This window comes from Gadus chalcogrammus, chromosome 4 (assembly GCF_026213295.1).
Source record: "Gadus chalcogrammus isolate NIFS_2021 chromosome 4, NIFS_Gcha_1.0, whole genome shotgun sequence".
Taxonomy (NCBI): domain Eukaryota; kingdom Metazoa; phylum Chordata; class Actinopteri; order Gadiformes; family Gadidae; genus Gadus; species Gadus chalcogrammus.
In genome coordinates, this window is record NC_079415.1 from 26,766,325 (window position 1) to 26,793,244 (window position 26,920).

Genomic DNA, 26,920 nt, shown 5'->3' on the forward strand with positions numbered 1-26,920 from the left:
TCCCCTCGTTAATATTGACTGTTACACTGAGCTCCGCCACACATACATACATATATACATATATATGTAGATGTTGAGTTCACGGGGGAAGGTAGTGGACCCAAAAGCATGACACAGGGTAGACCAGGCAAGTTCCACGGAACAGGTGTTTATTGATAATCTGGGGGCGCTGGAGAATGGTGGGAATCCAGAACAGGTCCAGTGGAGTCCTGACGGAGGGGTTGAGGAGCATGGTACTGGGGATAAGGAAACACGGGATGGATTGGTAGGACTGGGTTAGGATAGATCTTAAGAAAGATTTTAGAGGGGCCACAAGACGATACAAACTGTTCAAGGTCTGTTACGATCTGGCGACGCTCGTTTGGAGAACCTGGGTTGATATAGAGGGAGCTGATTGATGATTGCAGGCAGGTGTGTGGAGTTGATGATGCCGGCAGGTGTGTAGAGCTAAATGAAGGGAAGACTGGGTCCCACTAGGTGGCAGGCATGACAGTATATTAATATTTCAGGAAAAATAAATGAATAGCAACTCAGGTTGCAAGGTATGTGTCTGTTCCCTGATATCATGCCCATAGCCAGCTCACAAGGTTCGGGCCTTGGTAATTTTTTTTAATCAAAAAATAAAATAAGAAAATAAAACTGCATAAATGATCGGCAGTAGAGAATTTCAGAGATGAGTTCATGCCTAGCCCCCCCCCGCCCCCCTCAAGACCTCATTATTTCTCCAAACCCAGGCTAAGGGCTAGGTTGCAATATAGTATTAATGTCTCATAAAAGAGTCTACGTTTAAACGACTTCAACAACCATTTCAAACAAGCTGAACGTCTGAGGGGCTTCACGCTGTGTTGGAGGACTTCTTCGCTCTGTGATACTTTCTTACTTACTTCTTACTTTTCTTAACTAGTATGCATGGTTGAGTGCGGGTTATTCTGAGCAATGTATTCGAAACGAGACACACATAAAGGCCATTGTACTATAGGGGTCTGAGCAGAATACAGAGTACACATTCATATTTCTAACGCACAACATGAATGATTATTATAATTTGAGGTCAGTATTACATGACGATTTGACAGCTTTCCAATACCTTACTAATTGGCTTAACAACATTAATAAGAAGATAGTGTAGTTTTATTAGGTCGGTTTTGCCATAAAGCATTTTTTTTATTTTGTTATCTTGTACCACAGCAATGTCTCAGACCTGTTAGTGGTCAATAACCAAGCGGCTGGTAGTTTTTAAAGTGAGGGAGGAAGGACCACGCGCTTGGTTGCCATTGGCCTGCTTGCACTGTTGGTGTATGGTGGCATAAGAATGTGAGACTCAAGTTGTTTCAGGGTGTTTTGGTGAACTACAAAATAGTAGGGAGGGATAGTTATGTGGATAAATTTGATACAAAGCCACCAGTGGCATCACTGTAATTTGAAAGCTGGTGGGCAACATGTCTTTGAAATGGACTATAAGGGCAGAAGGAAAGGATGCAAAGCCCATTAGTCAAATCAGGCCTACCCTTGATTTGTAAAAGTAAATAAAAAAATCTGGGCCTATTTTTGCTCTCAATGACTGAAGTTATTGGTTGTAATTTAGCTAAGTTTATTTTCAGGTACAATTGTTTTAATAAAAGTCTGACCAAAACTGATGCCATTTAAAATGCATCATGCTCTGAATCATTCACCCTTTCCACAATATCAAACAGAACGGTCAAAGTAGCAAACTAGTAAAATAACGAGAACATTATTCTAGATTCAACCTGATCTACAGGCATGGTGCCTAGCAAGGAAAGTTGCATAGCAGCACCAACGTGAACTTGACACTAGTCGTGGTGTTTGGTTGCCCTATCAAGATTTTTCACATCAGGGAAACCATAAACAGCCCACGTTGGAGATTTGCCATTATTCATTAGCAAACAGGGCCAGCAATACAGTCGATTGCTAGTAATGCTACCAGTAAGCCATGAGTACCTAGCAAACCATGTAGCACCCACAACACTGACGTTGCCATTACTTTGGTTATCTCGATTTTGCGAAGTGGTCTACCTTTTTCTTTGGTGGCTAACTTAGCACTGTAACTCAATGAATGGAATGCTTTTTGTAATTAAACATGAACAATGTCCTCTGTTTCCAATGTTTCTATTGTAGACTTTATTCGCAAATGTTAGAATCTCGTTATCCTTCAGATGATTTCACCTGCTTTGCGTCTCTTACGGCCTGATTCCACCGGACGCGTTACGACAACGTTACGGCTGCGGCACGTCTTGGCCGCGGTCACCGCAGCAGATAGGTTCCACTCTAATCAATGAGACCATTTCCACCGGGCGCGGCTGCGGAACGTCTCAGCAGCGTCCCAGGAGCGGCTCGCCGTGCCGCAGCGCTATCATTCCGTAGCATTTCTATTTTTGCCGCAAGCCGTTGCTGAACCGCGTCAATTTCAACAGAGCAGATCGAGCAGGGCAGGGAGTGAAAAAGTAAAAGCCATAGAGAATCCGGTCAATTTTCAAAATAAAACACAATACTCAGCTCATGTAGCCTATCACAACGTCATTTATGTATCAAATCATCATTTTTATAAGGGCAATGGCCGGAAGGTCAAGGCGTGGCATTTAATTGCAGTCGTTTTGGGATAAATGTTTACCTCATTATGCATGCAACAGCTTGCATGGGAAGTGTGTGTGTGTGTGTGTGTGTGTGTGTGTGTGTGTGTGTGTGTGTGTGTGTGTGTGTGTGTGTGTGTGTGTGGTGTGTGTGTGTGTGTGTGTGTGACCACCCTCCCTCATTTTTAATAGCTGGCAGCGAGATTCGTGTCTACGAAAGACATGAAACTTACACCTACCTCGGTCATACGTTTAATGTTGCAGGTGAATGGCAAGAACAGGTAGAAGACTTCTACAACGAATATTCTGCTAGATTGGAATTGATAGATCAATGCCCCCTGCCGACCTGTATGAAAACTTCAGGCAGTTCGGGGACATAGCCCTCTCCAAATTCCAACACCTGTTTGCCAATGTGCACATTGCCAAAAAAAACGTTGAAAGAACTGAACAATAAGACAGTCTAGCTGGTGAGGAAATGGATACATCTTAACACAACCACAACAAGGAGTATTATTTTCATGAAGAAATCAGAGGGGGGGGCTTGGGGTCCCCAACATCGAATGGATTTATACAGCCACGAGGATAAGTCATCTATTGCGCATGCTGAATAACGACGACCCGACAGTCCGAGCAATGGCCCGGGGCTCACTGTTGCTGGACCTACGCAAACGCAAGATCCACCTTGCCACTCATGGAGAACCAAGTTTCCTGGGCTTCAGAACGAAACCCAGTGGGAAGCTGGACACCAGGGCCAAAGGTTTTGGAGTGCGCTCAGATTGGCCTGATCTGAATGATTTGTGAAATAACAATAACATACAGCTAAATTGGATACGCATAAGCGGAGAACAGGTAAGCGTCAGCGAGGAGTTAATCATGGACTCAAATGTTAACGCTGCGACTCTACATCATGACAATTCCAGCAAAAAGCTGGACAGCCGGACATACAGGTATGAAATCCTACAACACCTGTACTCACAACAGCGCGATTACTGGGTGAACCTGCGCCTACAGGGTAAACTCGCATGCCTACAGTGTGCGGACCCAGCAGTTTCACATTCGGCGCTCCATAATCCAGCTGTTAACGCAGGCATTCTAAAATTTGTAATCAAAGCAAGACTGCAAGCACTCCCCGACACAATATAACCTTTCACTATGGTTTCCAAACCATCATGAACCATTCTGCCTTTTGCATACCAATAAACAATTAGAATCAACAGCACACATATTGAACGGATGTCCCACATTTAAAGGACTATACATTGCACGTCACGATCGCATTGTCAACATCACAGCGAATGAACTGCGCAAAGTACATGGACTAAGCACAATACATACAAACAAAAGAATACAACTTAACTGGTTCAGAAATTTAAATGATAATTCCCTAGAAAATGTTCTTAGAGATTCTCCAAATACACCTGACATTGTTGTTGTCGATGATCTTTTAAAAACGATTGTGATTCTGGAAGTGGGCTGTTGCTTTGACCTGTATATGGACCTGTGTTTCTCTGAAAAGATGTTAAAATACCAGCCATTAATACACGCTTTAACAATAGGTGGCTATAGCACAAAGCTAGTTGGACTCATTTATGGTAGCCTTGGACATGTTCATAGACTCTGTGTTAGAGGATTGCAAATTGCTGGACTCAATAAGAAGAACTCTAAGCAAATAGCCAAGTACTGCTCTGTGTCAGCAATCATAGGCAGTCTGTATGTATGGAGAAAGCGCTGTCATCTCTACCCATAATATAACTTGAACTATACATTTATCTCCACTAATTTACGTGGTTGTGGATACCTGCAAAGTGTTTGTGTTGTTTTGGACATAAATAGGCTCTTTATTAATATTTGGATGCTATGGTGTCGTAGTATTGGTCATTCCAAATAAATTTATCAAATGTGTGTGTTGTGGCAACCCTGGTAGAGGGCGTGTACCGCCGCCACCCACGTGCCAGGGACAGGGAGCGCACTCCAGCTGATCCTCATAAGCTGGATGGGAAACACCCGGCGAGGGGAACGCGTGGAGGGGTTAAAGCCGAGTCGGGGACTCACTGGAGGGAGACGCACAACCTACGACGGCTACGAGGCTCACGGAGACCCTAGCCTAGAGACACTATTGCATCCGCTTCTTATCTCGTTGTTAATAAACGCCGTGACCGGCTTTAAAACTCGCCTCGAACGTGACTACTTTCCGTGTCACCCAGCCTTCCAGCCAACCGGGTTGCCACATATGGTGGATAAGGCAGGCACTCGGTACCCACTGCGACCCACGGGGAAGTAGCCACGGATATGCAAAACTCAGAGGGAGCCGCCGCCGCCCTGCAGCGCCAAGAGCAGATCCAGGGGCAGGTCGCCGCGGCACAGCGGGACTCGGAATGCGCCGATCCTGCCTACTGGCCACCTGCTGGGCGCAGGGGGCGCCTGGGACCCCGACGATTCCCCGCACGGGCGATGAACCGGGCACACAGCCCTTCTGGACACCGTCAGCGTGGTGACCCTTCTCCGTCCCGACTTGGCGGGGGGGAAGGGGGGGGGACCGATTGAGGTAGCCTGTGTGCACGGGGACACCCGGACCTATGAGTCCTGTCACGTGGTCGTTCGGACCCCCCATGGCGTGTTCACGGTCCGTGCAGGAATAGTGCCCCACCTGCCGGTACCGCTTCTGATTCCGAGCGGACGCCGTCCCTGACGCGCACCCTGACGCACCGCCCGAGAGCTCCCCGCTCACCGAGTTTTCGGATTTCCTGCTGGCAGGGGGAGAGGGAACTACCCGGCCGGGCCAGTTCGCCAGTGCGCAGCTGCAGGACGACGAAACACGCTTGGAGCCACGTCCTCGCGCATGACGGACAGTCCCGGGACTCGGTGAGTCGCCCACCGCACCCACACTTCAGCACCAGGGGGGGGCTGCTCTATAGGGTAGTGGAGAAGGGGTGGGAGGTAACGGAACAGCTGGTGGTTCCACGACCTTACGTCAGCAAGGTGCTCTACATGGCACACACTCACCTTCTGGGGGCGCATTTAGGGATGGACAAACCCGTGACAGGGTCTTAGCTAGGTTCTACTGGCCGGGGGTGAAGAGGGACGTGGAGCCGCACTGCCTGGGGTGTCCCGAGTGTCAGCGGGTGGCCCCTAGGTCCCCGGTCAGGAACCCCCTTATCCCTATGCCCATCATAGAGACGCCGATCGACCGCATAGCCCTAAACATGTGGGTCCCCTCCCCAAAACCAGCCGGGACACAAATATATCCTGGTGCTGGTGGACTACGCCACCAGGTACCCAGTGGCCCTACCCCTAAGAGCAGCCCAGCCAAGGCGGTAGCTAGGGAGCTTATGCTCCTGTTCAGCCGGGTGGGAATAGCCAGGGAGGTGCTGACCGATCAGGGGTCATGTTTCATGTCCTGGGTGCTGAAGGAGCTGCTCAGTCTCCTCCAGGTCACGCAGCTCCGGACGTCGTTGTACCACCCTCAGACGAAACGGCGTCGTGGAGCGATTCAACAAAACGCTGAAGCAGATGTTGAAGAAGACCATGAGCACGGACGGGAAGAACTGGGACCAGCTGCTGCCCCACATTCTGTTTCGCGATACGGGAGGTACCCCAGGCTTCCACCGGGTTTTCTCCGTTCAAGCTCCTCTACGGGTGAAGACCACAGGGGATCCTGGACATCGCCAAGGAGGCGTGGGAGAGCCAGCCGGATCGCGTGGAGCAGGTGAGGGACCGTATGGTCCAAGTGTGGCCCATCGTGCGGGAACATCTTCGGCGAGCACAGCGAGGGTGTACAACCAGGGGGCCCAGCTGCGCGTCTTCCGACCAGGGGACCTGGTACTGGTCCTGGTACCGACAGCGGAGTGCAAGTTCCTGGCCAAGTGGCAGGGCTCATACGAGGTGGTCGAACGGTCGGCGAGGTCAACTACCGGGTACGACAACCGGGGAGACGTAAGCCCACCCAGCTCTACCATGTGAACATCCTGAAGCAGTGGAGGGGGGGAGCGGACCCCCTGCAACCGGCACCCCTGGCATTGTTGGCACGAGGCGGAGTCCCGGTGGTCCCGATGGGGGAGGACCTCAGCCCAGCCCAAAAGCACGACCTTGATGACATTGTGATGCAGCACCGGGACTTGTTCTTGGAGCTCCCCGGGCGGCGCCGTGGGTAACGGTGAGAGTCCCTCCCTACAGGGTTCCGGAGGCTCGGAGGAACGCCATCCAGGAGGAGGTGGGCCGAATGCTCCGACTTCGTGTCATCGAGGAGTCACGCAGCGCCTGGTCCAGCCCGGTCATCCTCGTCCCCAAATCTGACGGTACGTTCAGGTTCTGCAATGATTCAGGAGGCTGAACAAGGTGTCAGACGTCGACGCCTACCCCATGGATGAGCTGATCGAGCGACTCGGGCCGGCCCAGTACCTCACCACCCTGGACCTGACCAAGGGGTACTGGCAGGTGCCATTGACCCGGACCGCCCGGGAGAAAACGGCGTTCGCGACACCGGGGGGTCTCCTGATGGACCAGCTCCTGCAACCCCACCAGGCCTACGCTGCGGCCTACATAGATGACATTATCATCCACAGTGACAGCTGGGACGTCCACGTCAGGCAGCTGCGCGCCGTGTTGGGGGAACTGCGGAAGGCGTGCCTCACGGCCAACCCGGCCAAGTGCCGACTAGGACTGGAGGAGACGGCCTACCTGGGGTACCGGGTAGGACGGGGGAACATCCGGGCCGCAGGAGAGCAAGGTGGCGGCCATCCAGGACTGGCCCCGCCCCTCGACCAAGAAGCAGGTGAAGGCGTTCCTGGGGTTGGTGGGTAACTACCAGCGGTTCATTCCCGCTTCGCTACGCTGGCCAGCCCACTCAACGACCTGACCCGGAAGGCCCTGCCCGACCGGATCAGGTGGTGAGAGACGGTTGATGGGAAGCGTTCGGGACGCTGCGGGGGGCCCTGTGCGCGGAACCTGTGCGCGGAACCCCTGATTTCGCTTCACACCCTCATTGTGCACATGGACGCCTCGGAAGTGGGGCTAGGAGGGGTCCTGTCCCAGATCCGGGCAGGAGAGGAGCACCCGGTTATGTACATTAGCCGGAAGCTCCTACCGATGTATGCATGTATCTATGTGCGTGTGTGTGTGTTCATGTGTGTAAAACACGAAGAGTAGTGTGTATACTATATTGTATGTGTGTGGATTGTCTATGGTGTGCATGTTCTCTGCGTGTGTGTGGTGTGTGTGTGTGTGTGTGTGTGTGTGTGTGTGTGTGTGTGTGTGTGTGTGTGTGGTGTGTGTGTGTGTGTGTGTGTGCGCGGTTTGAGCGCAGTGTTGAGTGGCCACAGGGGGCTAGCAATCGCTCTGTAGTAACATGCTACCACAACCATGCTAACAGCACAGCTCATACATGACTCGCAATACGGTTAGCCCATTGATGTTGGTGGTGTTAACGTCCCCGCTTCACAATGACATTAACATCATCTGTCAGCCACACCGCTTGGGCGCTATGATTGGCTGATTGGCAGTTTTTTTGGGGGGTGGGGTCATCTGAATAAAGCTGTCAACCGCTAGCGCTATTGAACTTCAAAGCAACAGGACCATTCTGGGCCCTCTGGCTCATAGACCATAGCTAATGAGTTAGTCTGAGTGCTACATTTATTTTAGTCTAGTAGCAGAACTTATTTTCGTTGTTGTTGCTGCATGTCCAGTCGGTGAACTTTTTAGCTACTTCTTTTCGTTGTTGTTTGTCTGAGGTGCAACGTTTTCTTACTTTCAGTTGTATATAATAGTATATATATGTATATATTCTTTTACAATTGTATAGTTATTACATAATAAAAATAAATTTATTACGTTTATCAAAGATGTATATCGAATAATCCTTGTTATGATGTTCGGGAACATAAGGAATAAAGCTACAGATTGTCTCCTTTGAAAGAGAATTGAGCATGAAGTTACAAGTGGAAAATATCTTTCACATTTATTCCAATAACACGGATGAATAGAAAGTACCCATTGCAATGTGGTGGGGTGCGACAGGGGTGTGTGTTGGACCGAATTAGGTTGTGGTGTGTGTGTGTGTGTGTGTGTGTGTGTGTGTGTGTGTGTATGTGTGCGCCCGCCTGCCTGCCTGCCTGCCTGCCTGCCTGCCTGCCTGACTGCCTGCCTGCCTGCCTGCCTGCCTGCCTGCCTGCCTGCCTGCCTGCCTGCCTGCCTGCCTGCCTGCCGGCCCTGCTGCCTGCCTGCCATGCCTGCCTGCCTGCCTGCCTGCCTGCCCTGCCTGCCTGCCTCCTGCCTGCCTGCCGGCCTGCCTGCCTGCATGCCTGCCGGACTGCATGCCTGCCTGCCTGCCTGCCTGCCTGCGGCCTGCCTGCCATTCCTGCCTGCCTGCCTGCCTGCCTGCCTTCCTGCGCTGCCGGCCTGCCGCCTGCCTGCCTGCTGCCGGCCTGCCTGCCCTGCCCCTGCCTGCCTGCCTGCCTGCCTGCCTGCCGGCCTGCCTGCCTGCCTGCCTGCCTGCCTGCCTGCCTGCCTGCCTGCCTGCCTGCCTGCCTGCCTGCCTGCCTGCTGCCTGCCTGCCTGCCTGCCTGCCTGCCTGCCTGCCTGCCTGCCTGCCTGCCTGCCTGCCTGCCTGCCTGCCTGCTGCCTGCTGCCTGCTGCCTGCCTGCCTGCCTGCCTGCCTGCCTGCCTGCCTGCCTGCCTGCCTGCCTGCCTGCCTGCCTGCCTGCCTGCCTGCCTGCCTGACTGCCTGCCTGCCTGCCTGCCTGCCTGCCTGCCTGCCTGCCTGCCTGCCTGCCTGCCTGCCTGCCTGCCTGCTGCCTGCCTGCCTGCCTGCCTGCCTTGCCTGCCTGCCTGCCTGCCTGCCTGCCTGCCTGCCTGCCTGCCTGCCTGCCTGCCTGGCTGCCTGCCTGCCTGCCTGCCTGCCTGCCTGCCTGCCTGCCTGCCTGCCTGCCTGCCGCCTGCCTGCCTGCCGGCCTGCCTGCCTGCCTGCCTGCCTGCCTGCCTGCCTGCCTGCCTGGCCCTGCCTGCCTGCCAGCTGCCGCTGCCTGCTGCCGGCCCTGCCTGCCTGCCTGCATGCCTGCCTGCCCTGCCTGCCTGCCTGCCTCATGCCTGCCGCCTGACTGCCTGCCTGCCCTGCCTGCCCTTGCCTGCGGGCTGCCTGCCTGCCTGCCTGCCTGCCTGCCTGCCTGACTGCTGCCGTGCTGCTTGCCTGCCTGCCTGCCTGCCTGCCTGCCTGCCTGCCTGCCTGCCTGCTGCCTGCCTGCCTGCCTGCCTGCGACTGCCTGCCTGCCTGCTGCCGGCCTGCCTGCCTGCCTGCCTGCCTGCCTGCCTGCCTGCCTGCCTGCCTGCCTGCCTGCCTGCCCCCCCCCCTGCCTGCCTGCCTGCCTGCCTGCCTGCCTGCCTGCCTGCCTGCCTGCCTGCCTGCCTGCCTGCCTGCCTGCCTGCAACATAAAAGAGAAAACCAAAGCAGTTATCCAACTCCACCTTAGTGGAGGTCCTCAAAACGACTCAAGGACATGAGCGTTTTCGTCACAGAAAATACAGATCTCTGTTGCTAGGATCAGGAGCACATTTTGGAACACAATGCATAATTTATCCCGCTGGCTCACACAACGTGTTCGGGCAGTGTATGTTCCCGAGCATTAAGACAAACGAGGACTCCTTTGTAGTGAAACAGCTTTCAACGGGTCGCGTCAGAAAAAGATAGACACTGTATGGTAAGGAACAGCGTCAGACCACCTGAGTCTCTGGGGCTCCTGACACCAATGATAGACCTACACTTTCCGGCAGAGCGGAGTCACGCAGGGGACTGGATTGTCCTCGTCACTGGCACTTCATCAGGAACAGTGGACAAATGTGTCGCACAAAGTTAATATTAAGAAAGTATTCTGTTCCTTTTGCAATACAAGGTGCTTACATTATTTTCATTGTATTGTTAAGCACCTTGTATTGCAATACAAGGTGCTTAACATACAATGAAAATAAACTTAAATAAATCAAATGGATTAAGAGAATGCTGAGCTAATTAAGGATGTTTTAAGGTTTATTTTAAAGGTGTTCACAGATTGTGATGTCCTCAGCTTCTCTAGCAGGTTGTTCCAGAGGCGAGGACCACAGACACTAAAAAATAACTTCTCATAGGTCCCTGTCCTCACCCAGGGAACAAAAAAAGGGCCAGTGCCAGGGAACTTGAGTGATCAAGAGGGATCGTACATCAGAAGCATGTCTGACAAGTATTCAGACGCTGATCCATTGAGTGTTCCGAACCCAACAAGAGGATCTTAAAATCTATTCTTGAACTGACGAGCAACCAATGAAGGGACTTTAGGTCCCATCCCTTTCAAGTGTCTCTCTCATACTGTCTACAGGGCATGCCTTTCAACGTCACATTGCAATGATCGCCTCCGTTATGGAGGCGCATTTGAATGTTGCTCATTATCTTCGTACTAATGGTATTTTGGTCGTCAAAGTTATTAATTGGAAATTATTTGTCATTATGGGGAGATCTTGTAGCGTGAAAAAACACCACAGCGGTTCTCAAGTACGATGTGGAAAAACTAAGTTTTCATCAGCCTAGCCAATGATATGTTTTCATTGATTTAAGAGCCAGTGAACAAAAAACACTTTTTTTTTGTTTTAATTTTGGTCATTTGTCTTATATGAACGTCATACTAATCTATGCTATTTAATCACCTTTACTGAAATAAGTCCCCAATTCAGAGAAAAAAGAGGATTTTACAGAACTACAACCCTCGAGTCCTCTCGATATTGCAGAGTATTGCAGATTCTTATCCACAAGTTTTTGTTGAACCAAGACAGGTTGACAGGCTTTGGTGTTGCTTATATCCAGACGTCTGTGTCGCTCGTGCAGTCCTTTGCAGAGAAATTAGTCCAGAGAAGGGAACCAGGAGCTGTAGCCCTTTTAGAGACTTTAATTGTGATGAAGCGCTATACAAATAAAACTGACTTGACTTAAATCGACTCCAGACATCTGCCACCCACATATACTGTATGTACAACATAAATGTGTGTGACTACGTATGTTTGTGTGTGTCCCTTTACGTGATTCTGTTACATGTGTGTAAAGTGATAATGATAATAATAACCTTGAGTGATGTTCAAAAAAGAGACCTTATGAAAAACAACAACATGCCTTACAAATATACAAATATACAGTCGTTCCTAAGGTGTGTGTGTGTTTACCACACTTCCCCTAGGTGACTTTAACTAGGGGACGAGTACGCAGGGTGGTGGGGTTGTAAATCCAGTTAAATGTTGTTAAATGCAAGTTAATGACACATGATATATATATATAATATTCACAGACTTCTGTTCGACCATATTTATTATATACGGAGACCAACAGACCTCCTCGAAGCAACGAAATATTTATTTCTCTCTCTCTCTCTCTCTCTCTCTCTCTGCCCTAATGCACTACGATTAAGGCCGCATGGATAACCTGATTTACATTCCACAAATGAATGCCAAAGTCGCCCTAAGTGGAAGAGTGTTGTGGTGGAGCTGGCAAGTTAATCGGCAAATCGAACAGTACTTTGGCAGAGGCAGGAGGGTGAATAAAAAGCATACAATCATGTGGTGAATCAGTGTTCCAGGAACTAGTTTTCTCATAGGATATATATATATATATAATATATATATAATATATAATATATTATATATATATAATATATATTGATACCACGGGGGCCTGAATCCAGCGATCTGATTGGTTCCTACCTGTTGTATAATGAGCGTATACATAACTCAGGCATGAAAACGGGTCAGGGTGAAAAAGGTGAGAAGGATATTGTCCCTCTAGGGGGGTCCAATAGGGTCTAAATATCTTGCAAAACGTGAATCTTATAGTGTGGCCAGTCTTCCGACAGTGTGACATGTTAAATCGTGGTGGAATATCTGAGATTCGTGTTGTCTGAACGGTACGCACCGCTGGGTGACGAGTGGAAGACAGACTACGGAGAAGAGCGTCGCTATATTGAAAACATCCGGGCTGTGGCCCAGAAGAGTCCCTTTAAAACGGGGTTTGGGGGTTTCTCCCCCGAGGAAATTTGAAAATCGGGCTGATGAACATGCAATTGTCACGTAGTTTGAGAAGTAAAGGAAAGACAAATCGTCATGTCTGACTCACGTCGGGGCAGGCCTACTGAATAGGTTAATGTTTACGTTATGGATAGGAAAGTGCACCACATACAGCAGCCAAAATGAGACATTAGAAAAGCCTGTAGCCAAATAAACACTCATGCGCCTAGATGTCAGGTGGACCGGGTTGAATTCACTGCGGGTCTCCTGAATCAGTGCAAACTAGAGCAGCACTTAACAGCAATATCTATGGAGTTAGATTCATGCCAAAACCCCTCACACACGCAAAACGTGTTTTGCTCACGCATAACGATTCACACGCACACAAAACGTGTTTTACTCACGCAAAATGATTCACACACACGCTCAGTGTGGTTTGCAAATGCAAAACATCATTCACAAACTAAAGCATTTTGCTTCAGAAACAAATACAGTATGTTTTACACAAAGTACAAAAAAAAATCCTTCAAGTACACAAAACAATTCTACAAGTACGGAACACGAAAGCTGCGCGTGGATCGGAATGCATTTGCGCACGGATCGGATTGCATTTGTGTGAGGAACAGCAAGGCGGAAAATTAGTGCCAAAAGTCACGTGACAAATAAATGTCCTGTTATTCACACTACACAACAGCAGGTAGCGGTGTTGAGTCAGTTTAAGGCCGCCAGGACGATCTTTTTTCTCCCCAAAATCTTTATTTGATTCCAAAACAGAGTGGCGACACTTCCATTGGACTCACCTGTTGGCCGCTCATTTTGTTCAATTTAATCTCCCAAACTAGCTTTTCTCCGTGTCGTACGATTCCGTGACAAAGGGGCGGCAAGTCGCATAGTATGGAGTTGAATCCACACACGTTTGGCCGGCATCAAATAAAGATTTTGGGGAGAAAAAAGATCGTCCTGGCGTCCTTAAACTGACTCAACACCGCCACCTGCTGTTGTGTAGTGTGAATAACAGGACATTTATTTGTCACGTGACTTTTGGCACTAATTTTCCGCCTTGCTGTTCCTCACGCAAATGCAATCCGATCCGTGCGCAAATGCAAATTTCCGATCCACGCGCAGCTTTCGTGTTCCGTACTTGTAGAATTGTTTTGTGTACTTGAAGGATTTTTTTTGTACTTTGTGTAAAACATACTGTATTTGTTTCTGAAGCAAAATGCTTTAGTTTGTGAATGATGTTTTGTATTTGCAAACCACACTGAGCGTGTGTGTGAATCATTTTGCGTGAGTAAAACACGTTTTGTGTGCGTGTGAATCGTTATGTGTGAGCAAAACACGTTTTGCGTGAGCAAAACACGTTTTGCGTGTGTGCGGGGTTTTGGCATGAATCTAACTCCATAAATATCGACATGATGGGCTTTGCATAGAGAATCAAATTTGCAACATTTTGCAACTAATGATTCTAAATTTGCCCATTAATGTACAAGTCAGAATTTTGCGATTTTCACTGGCTACAATATTGCATCTGTCAGTTGTCAAATGTGCTGAACAAAATGTTAAACTTCAATAATTGTTCCTAGTCAACTTATATAGTGCATTTATTTAAGCTCTCAACAGCATAACCATACAGCTTCGCCACATCGGCGGGAAAACACGGCACACGCAAAGTACATCCATGGAATCAGCCGTTCAAACCAGTCTGCATGAATCGTATGACAACTGGATGGCAGGGGATGCGGAATAGGAATACACAGCAGGGGAGAACATGAGAGCCCCAGCTCGCCGCATAGTAGCCTGGGTGCTTTAAGCGTGGAACAAGCTGGATACCGAGTGGGTGAAAAACTATGTGTGTGTGTGTGTGTGTGTGTTCGTGTGTCACTCTGTTCGAGCCTGCATGAGAGTTCAATGCTGTCATTAGCTGTTACGTCTTTCTGACCAATCGCAGTTCAAGGCCGACCTGGGCTGTACCACTTCGGGAGGGGGCGCTCAGTTACTCCCCTCTAGACAAAATCGAATTGGTTGCGACGTTGACCCGGCGCTCCCCGATTACGTTAACGGGCCACAGGGAATTCTCCCAACTCTCCCGATTACCACTCTGCGTGTGCGTGCGTGCGTGCCTGTGTGTGTGTGCAGGCGTTATTCAACTGCCTGGTAAACATGTAGGCCTACGGTAATATTCATACTGGTTTAAATAATGCATTTGATAGTAGGCTATTTCCCATCGTTGCTGAGCAAGAGTTTTGTTCGAAAGTTCAGTGATAGAAAACAAATAATAGCCCGGGCTATTGACGTTTTACGGTACCACTGTCATTGCCCTACCCGATGTCAAGTGGACCGGGTTGAATTCACTGCGGGTCTCTCTTATATCCATCTTACCAAAGATATTTTGGTACTGTCCTTCTCAACACTCTGATCTCACTAAAAGGCTGGCAGCACGAAACAGCAATACCGACGAGATGCGCTATGCATAGAGAAGAAAGAATACCGACGTTGAATTTGCAACAAATTATTCTAAATCTGCCCATACATGGACACGGCAGGATTTTGCGGTTTTCACTCGCAACATCTGTGGCTGCTGGTAATTCAATCACAAAGAAGTAAACTCTACGGGGCTATTTTCAGCATTATGTTTTTTTTACGGCACAGCGACCCGGGGCTATTCCCAAAAGATCCGGGGCTATAGCCTCGAATGCCCAGGTCTAACGACGCGCCGCATTCAAAGTTCTCCGTCGGGATGTCGGATGCGCATTGCAATTCTCCGCCCGATCGATCTTATATGTTGACAACAAAATATTTGTAAATAGTTTTGTAAATAAACTTCCAAAACTTTTAAAAATCCTATTTGGTATTTTATTGGTCCCGTGCAAAGTAAACAACGTACAAAGTAAATAAGGTCCAAAGTCAAACCGAGTAGCGTTTCCGGAAATGATTTTGTTAGAGGACCAATCACAGCCCTTACCGTCTCTGTTGCGACGACTGATAGTTAAAAAATATTGGATGCGCACGTAAACTACGGAGAGGTTCTCCGACAGGCTCTCCGTGTCTAAGTACAGCACTTTACGGAGGACTATAAACTGGCCGGCCTCTGAACCTACCCCCCCCCCTAAATATTTTTTCATCGAATCTACACGATTCATGGAGGTCACCTATTTTGGTTTCAAAACGGCGAATTTCGCCGAAAGGTGAGTGATTTTCATGCCTGATAACTGCTATGACGTGACGTCCAATCATTTTGTGAAAGTATCACTCCGCGCCTTGAAGTGGAAAGTGTCAAAGAATACAACCGTATTTTTACTAGTGTGTGTGTGGAGTCATTTTGCCATAATTTTAACAGTTGTATAAAAGCAATAGCACAATTCACTGAAGTCTAAAATCGGGGAGTGAACTGCTCCATAGGATAAATTGCCGGCGAACCGCTCTATCGTAGCCTTCTCTCGGAGGGACGCTAAAGTGTGTTGCATAGCGACCGTCGATGCATAGCGGCAGCCAGGAGGGACTACTTTTTGGTAGTCTTTAATAAAACGGCTACTTTGACTTTCTTGGTTTATTTTTAAATGTAGTGTGTCTATGACTTTCGTTTCGCCATAACAGTAACCGTTGTATAAAAGCAATAGATCACTTCAGTCAGTGGCATGTGCTCATTATACCACTGTGAAGGGGGTCGCCGGCCCTCCGCTGCGCGTCGGGGCCGGACAACGCCCCTTAACAGTGGTAAAATGAGCACATACCACAGCCTGGCGTGATCTATTGCTTAAATATATATATATATATATATATGTAACCGGCCTCATTCAAGCAGCCTCCATTATGTGACGACGGAGAAGTAGGACACAGGGTTGATCTCCACACGAGCACTTTTATTTTCTCAGTTACCCACAGTGACCCACCTGTGTCACACAGAAACAGTAGGGGGCACAACCGCCGTCAGATTCACTTGTGGAAACCAATTATCCGGTTGACGTTAGACCACCGGAAGCATTTATAATATAAACGTTTACAAAATCTCAATAAAAAATACAGAAATAAAACATACAAAGAAACCCCTAATGGGAAATGTACATACAGTGACCCACCTGTGTCACACAGAAACAGTAGGGGGCACAACCGCCGTCAGATTCACTTGTGGAAACCTGAACACAACGTGGTCGGATGAGATATATCAACGGGCATCCCACACATCAGCTGACACTACCCCCCACCCTCGCAATGTACATTGTCATCCATCGTATAAAACAATTTCAATGACAGTATGGCGGCAATATGTACAATTAAACAGAATAATATCAACATATGACACAGGAGCCACGAGGAGCGCGACTAACCAATTATCCGGTTGACGTTAGACAACCGGACGTTGCGTCAACCGACGTTAGACACCGCGCGAACTTCAGCGCAAACTTCAAAATAAAAACACCACAACGGGTAATACAATAAAACTAAACCAATAAATGAATTGGGGCGGAATCTATAACACAACATACAACACTTGTTACATTTATACTGAGCATGTGCATAGCAGGTGCATTACTGTTGTGTCTTTTTTTTTTTCCAGAGTGGGTTTATCTCAAATTGAATGTGCAGATTACATTTTTCACCCAAAATGCATAGGTAATTTGACTGACTAATATTTCAGGGTTAAGGAGTCCTTTTTACTTAAAACAAATGACTTGGATGGATTCAGCACCCCTAAAAACCCCTAGTTAGCCATCTCAAAAGGCACGTTTGGTAGAATTATTTTTCACCTTTTTCACCCAGGCCCTCCGGGCACCCCAATTTCGATTGGCTTTCAAGGCAATTCCCAGAGGATTTGGCCATGGATGAATGAATAATAATGAATGTCAATCACCTTTCCCAGCTGCACTCTGTCCGTCCGTCCGTCCGTCCGTCCGTCCGTCCGTCCGTCCGTCCGTCCGTCCGTCCGTCCGTCCGTCCGTCCGTCCGTCCGTCTGTCCGTCCGTCCGTCCGTCCGTCCGTCCGTCCGTCCCTCCTCAGCCCTTTGGGGGAGATGAGGTTCTCCTGGTCCTCCAGTATGGTAACCAGTACGTTGCAGCTTGGATGTATTCAATGCAACTACAAGAGCTATTTGAGCGCCAGGTCATTTACCAGGACTTACACATGCCTGTAATCTGACACACACACACACACACACACACACACACACACACCACACCCCACACACACACACACACACACACACACACACACACACACACACACACACACACACAGTAGGCCTACTCCTAAGCATCTCATTAAATTATACATTTTATTATAAATGCAACCCCTCCCCGACCGAAATGCACAAGCCGCTAATAGTCAAAGAATCGACAGCGCGGCTGTCGGCTACTTCAAGTTTCATGTTCACGTGTAACACGACTCACACAATCACAGTATTTGATATAAATAACATGTGGCTTTTTGATTTACCATGCCTCTTGATTGCCCGGGACAAGTTGGCAAGGTCCACGAATCCTGTAGTGACCCAGGGATTGTTGAGGGAGCACGAATCCTTGTCAAAAAGAAGACACGGCCAGCAAAATAGTCGCTGAGGTTTGCTGCTGCCAGCTAGCCACTCCGTTCGTGCATAGTTTTTTTCATTGAACGTCCGAAAGAAGCCTTGCTTTCTCTCCACGCGCAGTTTCAGCTTCGGTGTTGGCCTGCCATCGGATTTTATTTTGATTCGCTGCTGTTGTGGTAGTTTGGTAAAATTATTTTTAAGTAAATAATCTAAATCTCCACCCTCCATAACGGCACTTGCTAAGTAGGCTACTCAAAAATGAGAACAATTCAAACATGCTAATTTCGCGCTATTTGTTTTGTTATTGATTTTTCGGTGACGTTGATAATGGCCGTTTCTCAATTCGCGTACTTGTGCGTGCTCGTGTGCTCGTGGACTCGTGAAACGTCATCAGTCGTTGCCCGAGCACTGTTCCAATTCGAAGCATGCATCAAGCGAGTACTGTCAGAGCCCGTCTACGAAGAGCCTGGGCACTCCCTATACGCCCCATTGTACCGATTTTGGTTGTAGTTCCATGAGACATCCACTGGGGGTGATCGCGGGCGAGTCCAGATTGACTGGGAGTCAATGGGGCTAAACGGCTAATTATGCCTCTTTCACCTGCTTGTCGTTGAAATATCGCAAATTTTATTGTAGATTCCGCAAGTTCAATATAGATTATGGTTCAAAAGTCAAATGAGTGAGTACTTATGTCCTTTCGATTTCGTACAGTTTGGGCCGTTGTTGGCCATATACGCTAGCATTCTGCTAATGAATGCTGATTGGTCAGGGACGGACTTGCGACTGATTACGACCAGAGACCCCTCTTGACGGCATCTGAAGCTGAAGCGCAATCAGAATCGTGTTAACTCAATTTTTGAGTACTGTATTTATATTTTCCTGCAGGTCCTTTTATTTTTTAGATAGTATGTATGGTGAAAGTACATGGGCATAAATGGAATTTCTTCCATTTCTTGTGTTCAATGTTCAATGTGTTATATACATGGTAGGTACGGTATGACCACCTTAAATAATACAGTCAATATCCCGCTCAATATCATTTAATCTGTCATTGTCTATTTTTCGAAAATAAAGATAGTTTGAAAAAGAAATGCCTCGTAAATGTGCAATGATAATGATAACTGCACTTACAGTGGAAACGGATTGTCCGTCTTTTCGTTTACCAAGGACAGAAAAACGTTCTTGCTTGCTCCTGTATGAATGGTCCTAGGCTACCTGAGGCTTCACCTGGTAAGGAAAGTTGCGCTGGAGCCCGGGTAATATCGCACATGGCTTATTCAAGTTGCACGCTAGACATTCTCTAAAGTGTCGAGACTCAAGCACTTAACTTACCTTAACCGATTGTTCCATACAAATGGTTAGTTAACGATTTAACAACTTCAACATCTGCTCTTACAGTCGTTATTTTTTTGTAGGACTTGGGCTAATGACCTTGCACAGAGGGAAAACCATCTACACCACTTGTCATTGATTTCTATGCATTCAATGATCTTTACAGATGGGTTTGTTTTAAGCCATTGAATATACCGTAATGCTCTGCCATGCAACACATTATAAGCTACACAATGTTTGTTAAATGAGAAATATGGTCTGGGTCACATTGAAACAGTAACAGTTGTATAACAGTAATTATACAAACATTATACCAACATTGCAACAGGCAAGTTTATTCAAACATCACACTAACAAGAACACAATAAGAACAGTAACTAAAAAAAAAAGAGAAATGATTTAACAACACTGAACATACTGAACAGAGGAAGGGGAAAAGGACAGAGGAAGAAGACTTGTCCGTTGTCACAGCATCAAGGTCCAACTGTAGAGATCAAGAAAGGAAGAGGCATGAGGAGAACAACAGAACACTGCTCTCTAGCAGATTGTTTACTGATGTAAACTAAATTGATGCAGTCTTAAAATTGATTCTAATCCAGGTTTCTATTTTAGGAGAAAGAAATGGCTCAAAATCGTTACTAAAAAAAATCTCTCTGTGAGTAACATACATATGTAAAACATTCGCGCATTTCTTTTTTACATTAGCTCACTAAAACTCTGTAACTAGGGCAAAAAAAAAAGCCTTACCTCCAACAGCTGGTGTTATCGGCCGTTTCTCAATACGCGTACTTGTGCGTGCTTGTGTGCTCGTGGACTCGTGAAACGTCATCAGTCGTTGCCCGAGCACTGTTCCAATTCGAAGCACGCATCAAGCGAGTACTGTCGTAAAACCCGGAAGTGTTCTGGATGCGTGCTCGATATCGCCGTTTCACCGAGCATGCATCGGAGGTGGCGCGTGTGTGCTTGCTCCCGCTATAAATCCCAGGATGCATTTCGCACTCGCAGCAGTACGAGGGCGGACAATATGGAGAAGACGCACAAGTTACAACTGTAGCTTAAGTTACTCTTAACTTATATTTATATAATATATAATATATAGGCCTAATATAATAATAATAATATATCAATATATATATGTAAGGTCGTGTGTGTGTATAGCTTATAGGCCTACACATGACAGGACACTCATATATTTTCAATTGTTATTCATTCAGAATATTTACATACTATTTGAAAATGAAAGAGGCTGGGATTTTGTTTTATATCATTTGTTTATATTGTTCAGTACTAGTAGTATATGCCTAAATGAGGCCGTAGCACAGTTAACGGACGAGCAGAGGTGGTGACGTCATCGAGTCCGCTGCTGTTCCAATTGCAGGTACGTACTCGTGTGCTCGCAAGTATGTGCTTGAAGTACAGACTTGCCAAGTACGTGCTAGCAAGTCATCGAGTCCGTAGTACGCGTGCTACGAATTGAGAAACGGCCATCGTTGCGGGACAAGGGAAGTGCTTTAGAAACTGCCGTAAAGCAGTACCTCTGACAGTATTACATTGTGTGACGTCATCGCATGTTTTTAACGCCTTTTTAGAACAGATACGTGACCTTAAAAAATGTAATATTCAGCTGAGTTTATTATCTTAGCCCCACCCTTTGATAGCAACTTTAAAATTACTTGACAAAAAATTACATCGTGAGAAAAGTGGATTCTGAGGATAAAACCCCGTTGGCTCCCATTCATTCTGGACTCGCCTACGAGCGCCCCGCGTGGTCAAAGATTATTACTGCAACCAGTCCAGAAAACCGGAACTAACCCGCGAGTGCCAGTTCTCCTCATAGGACATTCTCTGGTACTGTCGTAAAACCCGGAAGTGTTCTTGATGCGTGCTCGATCTCGCCGTTTCACAAGCATGCATCGGAGGTGGCGTGTGTGCTTGCAATCGCTATAAATCCCAGGATGCATTTCGCACTCGCAGCAGTACGATGGCGGACAATATGGAGAAGACGCACAACTGTAGCTTAAGTTACTCTTAACTTATATATATTTATATAATATAATAATAATAATAATAATATAAGATAATATATAATATATAAAGTCGTGTGTGTATAGTTATACACATGACAGGACACGCATATCTTTTCAATTTTTATTCATTCAGAATATTTACATACTGTTTGAAAATGAAAGAGGCTGGGATTTTGTTTTATATCATTTGTTATATTGTTCAGTAGTATATGCCTAAATGAGGCCGTAGCACAGTTAACGGACGAGCAGAGGTGGTGACGTCATCGAGTCCGCTGCTGTTCCAATCGCAGGTACGTACTCGTGTGCTCACAAGTATGTGCTTGAAGTACAGACTTGTCAAGTACGTGCTTGCAAGTCATCGAGTCCGTAGTACGCGTGCTAGGAATTGAGAAACGGCCAATGATGCTTTGATTTGATTGGTGTGAAGCCAAGGGCCGAGTGGCTTCCCTTGGCACCCTCCTGACACCCTCCCGACCAATCAGAGGAGGGCAGTGTCATGACGGTAGCCTCACCTGATTGGTCAATTCTTTATTTTTTTTTCACCAAGGGATGCCACCTCGGGCTGGCTTCCTCGCACTGTGCAGTGTCGTGTTTCGCCGCGCCTTCAGTATATAACAGGGGCGCAGTATCGCGCATTGTGAAATTGTCAATGAGAGGAGAAAAATGGGGAAGAAATGACAGCAACACAGCACAAAATAATTAACGAAACTGTTAATATAAATGTTTTTATTGGATGACAACTACAGCCTAAAAAACAGGGAAGCCTGGCTTCCCTGGGCCTCCGGGAGAAACGCCACTGATGGTAACCCTGTTTTAGAATCCAGATTATGTATTTCGTTTTTTGGATGGGAAAGGGGGGGAAGCTTCGTCTTGGCATTAATTTGGGTATGTGAGTGTGTGTGGATGACCAGCCAGACTGATTGGACTTGGCTGTGCTGATTCGGCCGCCTGTTGTGCATTGAGCAATCAATGTGCACAGGTTAATCCAGCCACCCCCACACTCTCTCTGGGAGATAATAATAATAATAATACATTTAATTTGGAGGCGCCTTTCAAGGCACCCAAGGTCACCTTACAGAGCATAAAGTCATCATAAATCGTTTAAAAACCAGACATTGTGGAAAAAAAGAATAATAAATAAATAAATAAAACAAAAACAAGACAAAACAAACAAACAATCAAGACAGTGATCAGTTAGACGTTGTGTGCGAGTTTGAACAGGTGAGTTTTGAGTTGTGACTTGAAGGTTGTAATGGTGTCTGACTGTTTTATGTGTGGGGGGAGGGAGTTCCAGAGCCTGGGTGCTTAACAGCTGAATGGCCGGGCACCCATTGTAATGAGTCGTGAGTTGGGGAACATAGTAGTCCAGCAGAGGTTGAGCGGAGGGAGCGGGAGGGAGTGTATTCTTGGAGGAGATCGCAGAGGTAACTGGGGGCTAGGTTGTGGAGAGCTTTGTAGGTGAGGAGAAGGGTTTTGTATTGGATGCGGTAGTGTACTGGGAGCCAGTGAAGTGGGATGAGGACAGGGGTGATGTGGTCAGATGATTTGGTGCGGGTGATGATCCGGGCGGCTGAGTTCTGAATGATCTGCAGTCTGTTGATGAGTTTGGTGGGGAGTCCGGTGAGGAGGGCGTTGCAGTAGTCTATGCGTGATGTGACAAATGAGTGAACTAGGATGTCAGTGCTGGATTGGGTCAGTGATGGGCGGAGTCTGGCGATGTTGCGGAGGTGGAAGAATGCAGTCCGGGTGATGTTGTGAATATGGGGTGCGAATGAGAGGGTGTTGTACAGGATGAAGCCGAGGCTCTTGACTTTGGAGGAGAAGGGTACTGGGAATCCATCGATGATTATGAGTGGAGCTGGGGTGTGTTGTGATTTGGTGAGGGTGGATTTGGAGCCGATGAGCAGGGCCTCGGTCTTGTTTCCATTGAGTTTCAAGAAGTTCCTGCTCAACCAGCTCCGGATCTCTTCCAAGCACGTGATGAGGGAGGTGGGGGGGATGGCAGCGGTGGGTTTGGTGGAGATGTAGACCTGTGTGTCGTCAGCGTAGCAGTGAAAATGGACCCCATAGTGACGGAGGAGTGTGCCCAGCGGGAGGAGGTAAGTGGTGAACAGGAGTGGACACAAGACTGACCCCTGGGGGACACCCAGTGAGACACCTGAACACCCAGACTTGGTTGCTTAGTTGAACAAATTGTTGACGGCCGGTGAGGTAGGATGTAAACCAGGAGAGTGCAGCACCAGTGATCCCAATGCCAGTCAGGCGGTCCAGGAGCAGAGGGTGGGAGATGGTGTCGAATCAGTTAAGACGACTGACTGACAACTGGAACTAATAAAGGCCAACCCCTGCCATGTAAAATGTCTTCCGTGACTTTATGTTTCTGCGCTACAGGAAGCTGCAGTTTCAGGACCATAGTTCTAGGACCCTAGTTAATTGTGACACTGCTGTCGGGACGCAAGAATATTTTTTCCTTGGATGGCAAATAAATCTCATAGTATATCAAGAATTTATGAAAACGTGATGAAACACAACATGAAGCATGCCAAGCATGATCTCCTGCACGGCAACATGGAGCACTAGCTGATGTATCATTGTCAATCAAAATCTCCATCCTGTGTCCTTGTCAGGAGGAGCCCAGTAAAAGTCACAGAGGTGGCGTGTAGCTTAAATATTGCTACAATAACCTAAGAATATAACATCTCATCTGTGTAGCCAGTTGTAAGTGTATTGTGTGGAGGATTGTGAAGTCTGCTGTGGGGATATTGTCAGGTGGTGAACATGGGTTTACTGGGGGACTGGTGAACACAAAACATAAAACAAGCACAATGCAACTGGGTCTTGGGACTTGAATGCTGCCAAAGAAAAGAAAGCTAAGATAAGCCAACAGCTAACACAGGAAAGCAAGGCTGCAAAATAGACCACATGTCTACTCCCCCACTCCTAAAGTAGTGGTGGGGGAGGCCTCTGTCGGACCTGTCCCTAGACCGCAAGGTAGCAACAAAAAACATTTACATGGTGGGGCTCACAAACAGTTCACAATAAATGCAAGCATGGGGAGAAGGGAAACTAAGGGACAATATCTATCCATTTATATCATATCCAAGGATTTAGCATCCAATCAAAACTCTACAGGAACACAAACAAGGTTGACTTCAGCAGACAAATGGATAGACTGAAGCCCAACACACACCGGCGCCGGAGCAGCCTGTCAAAAAGAACGCCCCCATTATTTTGGACATACTAGCCCATACCAGCGCCGGCTAGACGCGTGCCAGCGCTCGGCGGCGCACCGCCCCACTAGGCTTCAACGCCACGGTTCTATTCCCTAGCGTCGCCGTCCCTGAAAAAGCGCATTTTTAGAGCTGGTTGGTATATCCCGGGTCCCGTAGGCACCTCTATTTTCCTTTGGATGTCGGCATTACTCCCTCTTTCGTTTGTGTGAAATCATTATTACAATGGATGAGGAGAGAATGGTCGAGAAATATCCAGAATTAAATGACCAAAGATCCCAAAGAGAATTGGAAAAAAGATATTGCCTGGCGAGCCATAGCTCTGGAGATTGGCCCAAGTACCCAAACCATTAACCTTAATGGGAAATGGACTATATAACATCACATAATATATGCCTAATCGCACCATGTACGTAGAAACCAGATTACTTGTAATATATTTTTCTATTTAAGGCAAGGCAACTTAATTTAGATAGCACTTTTCATACATGAGGCAGACGCAAAGTGCCTCCCATAGAAACATGTCATACAATATCATCCATACATAGTCATGTATTAACAGTCTCTCTGGATTTAATGAAAAATAACATTAAGTGCTCAACTCAAATACAATAGAGTCCAGCACAGCATTCATCCCGAGGGATAAAAAATATATATATATATATATATAAACGCAAAAGAGTAGTCAATTATACAAGAGAAGGATAGTAAGTAAATTATAGGTCATAGTGACTAGGTTACACCATACGGTTCTGCCATTGCACACTTCCTTGTGGCGAATTGAAATATTGGCACAGCTTGTCTCCCACCGCATATGCTGCCTGCCCACCTCTGTTGCCCCCCTTCATCCTCTCCATGTCCTCAAGGTTGTTCCCTTCCTGCTCCTCCAGACATTTCTGATTGTCTGCTAATTCAAGGAGAAAGTTGTGCAGAATGCATGTCGTTAGCACAGTGGCATCCACTTTGTTTGGGTTGAGGTAGATGCTTCTCTTGAAGATCTGCCACCTGGATGTTAGTATGACAAAGGCATTTTCAACCACATTTCTGACCCGTGATAGTCTGTAATTAAAAATGCGCCTTTCCCGGGAAATGTCGCGTCAAGGATAGGGCCTCATCAGATACGTTTTTAGAGGGAACGCAGCATCTCCGATCACTGTGAACGGCATGTCACCCAGATTTTGAGCCGCAGATATGACTGCATCTTGAGGGACATTGAGGGTTTCAGCCTCCAGACCTCTGCCCAGTGCAGATGCACCCAACACTCCCCCATCACTGGACCTACCATATGCCCCGATGTGGACCCACCCTGAATCGATAGCCTGCGTCCACCAGGGCCATCAGGAAAACAGAAAAGGTATTCTTATAATTGAAATACAGGCTGCCAGATCTAGGGGGTGCCTATATGGAAATGTGTTTTCCATCAAGAACCTCTCCGCTATTCCTCGCCACTCATCCTTGGTTGGCCGTGGACACGTGGCCATGTCCCAATCATCTGCAAATTCATGGCGTCACAGGTGTCCTTGATGGTTGGAGATTGTGCTTCCTCCCAAGCGATATTTGAAAGCAAGGCTTGAAATTGAATCTCCTGTGGATATTTAGCTGTAAAAGAGGAGAAATAGTCTGCAAACATGTGTGATCATTTACTTATTTCACATTTACAGAGGCAGATTGCAAGGCAAGGTGGAAGGGACTGAGGGATTCTGTCCCGGAAAAAAAATCCATCTGCCAAGTGGGTCTGGGACAACACAAACCTGACTGGACATACATAAACCTCATGTCCTTCTTGTTGCCATTTATTCCAAGCAGAAGGTCAGTCCTCTGAGAGAAGCAATTTTCTGTCTTGATTGAATTACCATTATGAAGCCAGTAACAAAAATCATGATTTACTATTACCTTTAAGAGTTATTGAGAGTTACAATTGTTTTACTTATAGCACTATATGCAATTTGGAGGCCTCTGAGCCAGGGCAGAACCCAGAAGAGGAGGCACAGGAGCAGCAGGAGGATGCAGCTCCAACTCCCCAGACTGAGAGGATGGCAGCCCAAGAAGCCACTGCATCCAGCAGCAGCAGAAGACACGGGAGCAGAACCCAGAACCCTTCATAACAACTCAACCAACAACAACTGCCTGCGAGCACTTTTTGCTGAGTTTGGTTCCTCAGCTGGACAGACTCAATCCCAGGAACCAAACAAAAGCAAAGATTGCCTTCCTTTA